The sequence below is a fragment of the Triticum dicoccoides genome, chromosome 5B, assembly GCF_002162155.2.
Source record: "Triticum dicoccoides isolate Atlit2015 ecotype Zavitan chromosome 5B, WEW_v2.0, whole genome shotgun sequence".
NCBI classification, from domain to species: Eukaryota; Viridiplantae; Streptophyta; class Magnoliopsida; order Poales; family Poaceae; genus Triticum; species Triticum dicoccoides.
The window spans coordinates 514,460,027-514,467,587 of record NC_041389.1 but is presented as its reverse complement, the minus strand read 5'-3'; positions in this window follow the sequence as shown (position 1 = coordinate 514,467,587).

The window sequence follows — 7,561 nt, the reverse complement described above, 5'->3', positions numbered from 1 at the left end:
TCTTATTTCAAAACTGCAACACTTGTTAGGGATTGGTGGGATTACCATTTTTGTGGCCGCGTGTTTCATCCTCCTTTATTAGCCAGTAATTGATTCCTTTTTTGCCTCTGTTTAAACAGGGATATCTATTCAACTTGTTGCTATTGCGACATTTTGCTTCGCTACGTGAAACACTTATGTTTTAAGTGTTTTGTGCAGTTCAACTTGAATGTCACACCGACAACTTTGCTTAATTTTGGTGGAAATGCACAAGAGGAGATCCAGATTTCATATATGTGTTGGGATATGTGTCCAGTCTTCCTATCGAGCTGTTTCAAATCTTGGTCAAGAAAGATCAGTACCAACTTTCATCCACATGATGCTGCAGTGTGCTTTGAGATACTTGTATTGGTACTGTTTTGGATAAATGTTGAATTGAAGCTATTGAACTGTTGTCTTTTACCATTAAGTGAGCAAAAATTGTTCCAACCCAGACATGATGCTTGTTTCTTTGTTAGAACAAAACTCTGCATCACCCCCTTTATAAGTAGATGGAAGCACATGCTATTGTTGCGCCCACTCTCCCCTGGAACTGTTTATGCTTTTTGTTAATCTAATGTCGCTGGTAAAATTAAGCAATGCCACTATCAGAATTAATTAACTACTGAATCTTAGTTCAGAACTGCAACACTTGTTAGGGATTGGTGGGATTACCATTTTTGTGGCTGCATGTTTCATCCTCCTTTATTGGCCAGTAATTGATTCCTTTTTTGCCTCTGTTAAAACGAATTAGTCGCATTGTTTTAGGAATGGTACTATCCTTCTTTGTAGTTCTTTCTACATGTTTAACCAAGGTATTGTTAAGATAATGTCTCTGTTAAAATGAATCAATCGCATTGTTTTAGGAATGGTACTTTTCTGCTTTGTCGTTCTTTATACATGTTGAAATAAGGCATTCTTAAGGTAATGTCTCAGTCAATATGAATGAATTATACTGATGGAGAATTGCTACTCTCCTGCTTTGTTTCCCATTAAGATAAGGTAGATCAGTAGATGCTTTTCTTCTATGAGTACAAGTCATCAACCGTTATTTCGGAGTAATTGTTTCCCGTATACCTATTGTTACTTACAGGGATATCAAAATTAAAGCTCGATTTTTTTCCGACTTTGATTTTAGTTGAACTGCAGAAAAGGAGCCAATGTGTCCAAGGCAAACTGCTGCATTACTGGGTCCAGTTGGTCATTCCACTTTGCAGAAAGAAGCAGTCATTGTTTGCGCTACATTACAGAAGGAATGACTGAGAAGCTTTACAGAGTATTAGTAGACGTTAGTGACATGACTAGTCTGTAGAGAGCATCGTCAATTCTACAACACGTGGAGTGCACTGGGCAAAAAGTGCCCAAACAAGTACAAGAAGCCACGAAAGGACTCCACGATCATAGGCATTACATATTATGAATGGGAAAAGCTTGTCAAAGTTTAATCACTGATGTTAGTAAGAAGACGTTAGTTTAATATATTGGAACTAGAAAACCTTGTCAAAATTTGCTCATTGATGTTAGCCAGAAGACATGCATTTGATATTTTTGAGTGGGACGCCCTTTGTTGTGAGCAGCATCGATCGTTTTTTCCTACTCCTGTGTTCAGTTTAGAAATAAATAGTAACTCTGCTAAGATTTTCCTGTGTTAATAGTTTGTTCTGAATATTGTCTATGTAATGCCAGGCCTTGTGTTTGATTGTAAAGTTGAGCTTGGAATGTTGTGACATGCGGCATCACGAGCTATTCACCGTGCCTCCTGAGAATAATGCTTCGTATTGTTTTGCATGTCGATCTAATGCCAGTGATTTGCTTGTTAAGAAGATCATCCTCTTCTGTTGTTTCCGTGCTTAATAAGTTCATCGCCTTATGTTTCATTCATAGCCTATACGACAAGTCGGGTAGGTTAGACGTGAAACCATATGATCTTCTGACCAACTCATCATCTTAGGCCGTGATTGGATTGTCATTTTCGAACCAAAACCGCTTGTGTAACTGACGCTTGTAAATAAAAGCAGATGGTATCGGGCGAAGCGCTTGGTTGGTTGATTTAGACTAGTAAAATATACACTGGTCTCTCAAATTACACGTGTAACCCACCGGTTTTACTTACAGACCTCGGGCCCTCGGTTTCATTACGCCTGTATTTTACGCGTTGTTTCCGATGACGAGTAAATTACACTTGTCGTCCCAAGCGCGGCCTTACCATTTCATGCCGTCTCAATCTCTCGAAGGTGCTCATAGGTGTCCGATGATCCTGGCTTCCTAAATGAGCAGCGGGTGCTGTATCAGACTATCTGTAGGGCCCGCAAGGCCCTCTCCGTCGTCCTTCGAGTTGTTGCACTCACCATGGAGCCGAGCATTGTTAACATGGTCAACGAACATGAGGATTCAGGAGATGACTTTATTTTGACTGGATGACAGTAGAGACCCACTAGGGCCATAGCCGTATGTACGCAAGTGCCTCCTTATTATGTACAACTATTTTTTTTTGCTTCCTCCTGGTTTCCTGACATCACGGTCCCACACCATTTTCAACCTATGTAGTCAATATAAACGAGAGAATTGCACAAGGTGCGACCGACAGCTAGGACCAAGCAGCTCGAGCAGTATTTGTGTTTTTGAGCGTGAGCACTGCAGAGCTTTTATTGGCGATGTTTTTATTGTTGTTCAGAGGAGAACAGGGTATTAACTAGGCGGGTTGTGGCCCGTCTAGCCCCAGATATCCAGCCTAGATATTATTTTGTTTCAAGATGAAAATGGCTAGCCCAGGTATACTTTTTTTTGAGGAATACCCACGCAAGGCCAACTTGTTATTATCCGCCCCGCAGAGCTGCAAATCTTTCCTAGGAGGGATGCATTAGGCTTAACAGGAAATGGGCTTTACAAAATAATAAATGGGATGTAATTATAAAAACTGGACAGTAACTATAAAAAAATGCACGAAACACGAAATTAGTTTCTACAATATTATTTATGGATTTTGAAAATCTTAATTTTTAATTGTTGCGCGCGCAATGTTTCGTTGCATTTTTACGTAATACAAATTTATATTTAATCCGACTAGAAATTTCAGGATAAAAATATTTTGGATCCCATCAAAATGTGGGAGATTTTATTGAATTCTGTCTTGAACAGTTGGTTGAAATTATTAATCGTTGTCCTAGCTAGAAAATGGGTTGTACTTTTAACAAACTGTAAACGGGTTGTAGTAAATTCTATTAGAATTCAAAAATGGGTTGTACATCTTACAAATCGGAAATGGGCTATAAATTCTCTGCTCCACACTTGTGGGCCTACTAAGTTGATGCATCCCCTAAAAAAAGAAGTCCCCGGCTCCGCGTCATCCCCTTCCTAGGCCTCGCCGTCGTCCACCGCCGTGGTGCTCTCGGGGTGGCGTGGTCAATGTGGTCAACAACCGACTTCCATCAGAAGAGTACTATACGTGGAGAGGCTGACAGTTGGGTCCACTGTAGCCGCAAGGAAGTGCCTCCTTATTATGCGCAAAATAATTATTCCTCCACCTGACAGCAGGGACCCACCGGATAGGCCACCATATTTCGTGAAAAAAATGTTTCCCCCCTGACTGCTGGGACCCACCGGACGGGCGACCGTATTTCGTGAAAAAAACGTTACCCCTCTATCAGCTCAGACCAACCGGAAGTGCCTCCTTATTACGCACAAAAAAAATGAATACTCCCCCTGCTAGCTGGACCCTCCTTGGTGGGAGGCTGACTTGTGGGCCTACTAAGTTGATGGGGACGGAGGGCTTTGTCAACTTAGTCAATATGAACGATTCTAGCTCCAATGACAGTACGATGTCCATCCAACGGTCATAGTGCTTCTTCAACCTCTGGTCTTCTTGCTCCAGCCGCCCAAAGCAGCGCCGGTCATGCCGCATGCTCCTGCCTCCCGTGGCCGGCTGTGCTGCCGCGGAGGCCTCACCGCCCCCTACTATTCCCACCGCTGGCGAGGCCCTGCGGCGACGACAACCTCACATCGCAGCCGAACCAGTGAACCATCATACTCCTCTCTGCGCGGGCTTCCATTGCCGCGTCTTCCCCGGCTCCGCGTCGTCCCCTTTCTAGGCCTTGCCATCATCCATCGCCCTAGTGCTCTCGGCGCGGCGTGGTCAACGTTGTCACGGAACGACTTCCATCGGAAGAATACTATACATGGAGAGGCTGACAGCTGGGTCCATGGCGGCCGCAAGGAAGTGCTCCTTATTGCGTGCAAAATAATTATTCCTCCACCTGACAGCGGGGCCCACCGGTCAGGCCACCGTATTTCGTGAAAAAACTTTCCCCCCTTTGTCAGCTTGGACCCACCGGAAGTGCCTCCTTATTACGCACGAAAAAATGAATACTCCCCCTGCAAGTTGGGACCCTCCTTGGTGGGAGGCTGACTTGTGGGCCTACTAAGTTGATGGGGACGGAGGGCTTTGTCAACTTAACCAATATGAACGATTCTAGCTCCAGTGACTGTACGATGTCCATCTGTAGGACCTTGAAGTATGTCTAGAGGGGGGTGATTAGACTACTTGACCAATAAAAACTTAACCTTTTCCTAATTTTAGAGTTTGGCAGATTTTAGCTATTTTAGGACAAGTCAAGCAATCATCACACAATACAAGCAAGCATGCAAAGAGTGTATCGGTAGCGGAAATTAAAGCATGCAACTTGCAAGAAAGTAAAGGGAAGGGTTTGGAGGATTCAAACGCAATTGGAGACACAGATGTTTTTGGCCTGGTTCCAATAGGTGGTGCTATCGTACATCCACGTTGATGGAGACTTCAACCCACGAAGGGTAACGGCTGCGCGAGTCCACGGAGGGCTCCACCCTCGAAGGGTCCATGAAGAAGCAACCTTGTCTATACCACCATGGCCGTCGCCCACGAAGGACTTGCCTCACTAGCGGTAGATCTTCACGAAGTAGGCGATCTCCTTGCCCTTACAAACTCCTTGGTTCAACTTCACAATCTTGTCGGAGGCTCCCAAGTGACACCTAGCCAATCTAGGAGACACCACTCTCCAAGAAGTAACAAATGGTGCGTTGATGATGAACTCCTTGCTCTTGTGCTTCAAATGATAGTCTCCCCAACACTCAACTCTCTCTCATAGGATTTGGATCTGGTGGAAAGAGGGTATGAGTGGAAAGCAACTTGGGGAAGGCTAGAGATCAAGATTCATATGGTAGGAATGGAATATCTTGGCCTCAACACATGAGTAGGTGGTTCTCTCTCAGAAATGGTAAGTTGGAAGTGTAGGTTCGTTCTGATGGCTCTCTCTACGAATGAAGAGGAGGTGGAGGGGTATATATAGCCTCCACACAAAATCTAACCGTTACACACAATTTACCAAACTCGGTGGGACCGAATCGTTAAACTTGGTCGGACCGATTTAGTAAACCTAGTGACCGTTAGTGATTTTTGGTGGGACCTACATGCAACTCGGTGGGACCGATATGGTTAGGGTTAGGGCATAACGTAATCTCGGTAAGACCGATTACACAAACATGGTAAGACCGATTTTGGTAATAAGCTTTCCAGAGAGTTGGTCAGTAAACTTGGTGGGACCGATTTGCTCTTTTCAGTGGGATCAAAATGTTACAAAAAGGAAACAGAGAGTTTACATTGCAATCTCGGTGGGACCGATCACTCACTTCGGTTAGACCAAAACGTTACGAAGGGAAACAGAGAGATTACAACCCCATCTCGGTGAGACCGAGATCCCTATCGGTAAGACCGATTTGCTTAGGGTTTGTGGCAGTGGCTATGACTTCTGGAATCGGTGACGCCGGATAGAAAGAATTGGTGTGACCAATTTTGGCTTTAGGTTTAGGTCATTTGTGGATGTGGGAAAGTAGTTGAGGGTTTAGGAGCATATCACTAAGCACATGAAGCAAGAGGCTCATTAAGCAACACCTCATCCCTTCTTGATAGTATTGGCTTTTCCTATAGACTCAATGTGATCTTGGATCACTAAAATGTAAAATTAAGAGTCTTGAGCTTTTGAGCTTGAGCCAATCCTTTGTCCTTAGTATTTTGAGGAATCCACTTTCATCATCCATGCCATGTCATTCATTGAGCTTTCCTGAAATAATAGTCTTGGAATAGCTTTAGCTCAATGAGCTATATGTTGTTATGAATTACCAAAACCACCTAGGGATAGTTGCACTTTCAATCTCCCCCTTTTTGGTAATTGATGACAACATATAGATCAAAGCTTCGACAAATGATAATAAAATTTAAATAACATCGTCTCTTTGAGAAGTATGTGATAAGCAAGAGCTCCCCCTAAATTTGTGCATAGTTTTAGATTTGCTTTGGACTGCAAATGCACAATGAATTAGGGTCATGGGTTACTCTTCCATGTCACATACATCTTGGTGGAGCGCTCAAAATAATAAACAATGAATACATGCACTCATCACCAAGCATAGTGAGTGATCACATAAGATAGATAGGATAATATCAAGCATGCATAAGTGTAGCTTATGATCAAACACATGATCATCAATGTCTCACAAGCATAGTATCTCAACCAATCAAACAAACAAGGATAAACACACCAAAAGCAAGAGAGAACAAAAGCAACACTCTCTCTCTCTCGAAGCCTATGATCTATACATTTTTCTCCCCCTTTGACAACAAGTTACCAAAAAGTTCATAGAAAATGCATAGTGCTAGATCGACTCTCAGGCTTGATCTTCTGGTGGTGGTGTCCTGATAACTCCAAGGATGAAGGCTTCAGTTGATGTAGAGGGTGCTAGAGTTGATGCTGAAGCTGGTTGCACTTGAGCTGAAGGGGCAGTAGCTGGTGCTGAAGATGTTTCTCTAGTGTCTGTCACTGGCACTACAACTGACCTCTGGGCTCTGGGCACTTTGGCAAACACATTGGTGGTAGTCTTTCCCTTCCTCTCCTGCATGTCATCCTACAGCTGCTCCACAACTGACTGAATCTCAGTTACCTTGACATCTAGATCATAGAATTTTTGTTCCATGATTCTTTCCAGGCTCTCCTAGTTTTGAGTTAGGGTGGCCAACCCCTTCTCAATCCTCAGAGATGACGCTATCAAGTAACCAAGCTGCTCCTGTTTGGTTTTCAAGAAATATTCAGATGCCTCCTCTTGAGTTGGCATCTTGGCAGCCTTCTCCTTCCTTGCCTTCTCCTTCTTCTCCTGAGCTTGAACTGATTGTGGATCATCTTCATTCATGACAACCTCATTGTCCTCAAAGTCTGGATAAAGTGGAAAGTGTTCCTTATCCAACTGATATTTTCCTGTGCCCATCTTTGAGTTTATCAATTCTTGAATCTGAGGTGCATATCCATAGCTCCTCTTCTGATCCGCTACAGTCCTTTTGATTGTTTCAACTATAAGGCTCATGACTTTGAATTTCTGTGGCACATCAAATAAATGCAACATATTGATAGCATGCCCTCTGATCATGTTATGGTCACCTGACTTGGGCAACAAAGTGTGCCTCAGAATCCAATTGATAGTAGGCAGCCCTGACAATAGAAAGTGGACTGATCCAAAAGAG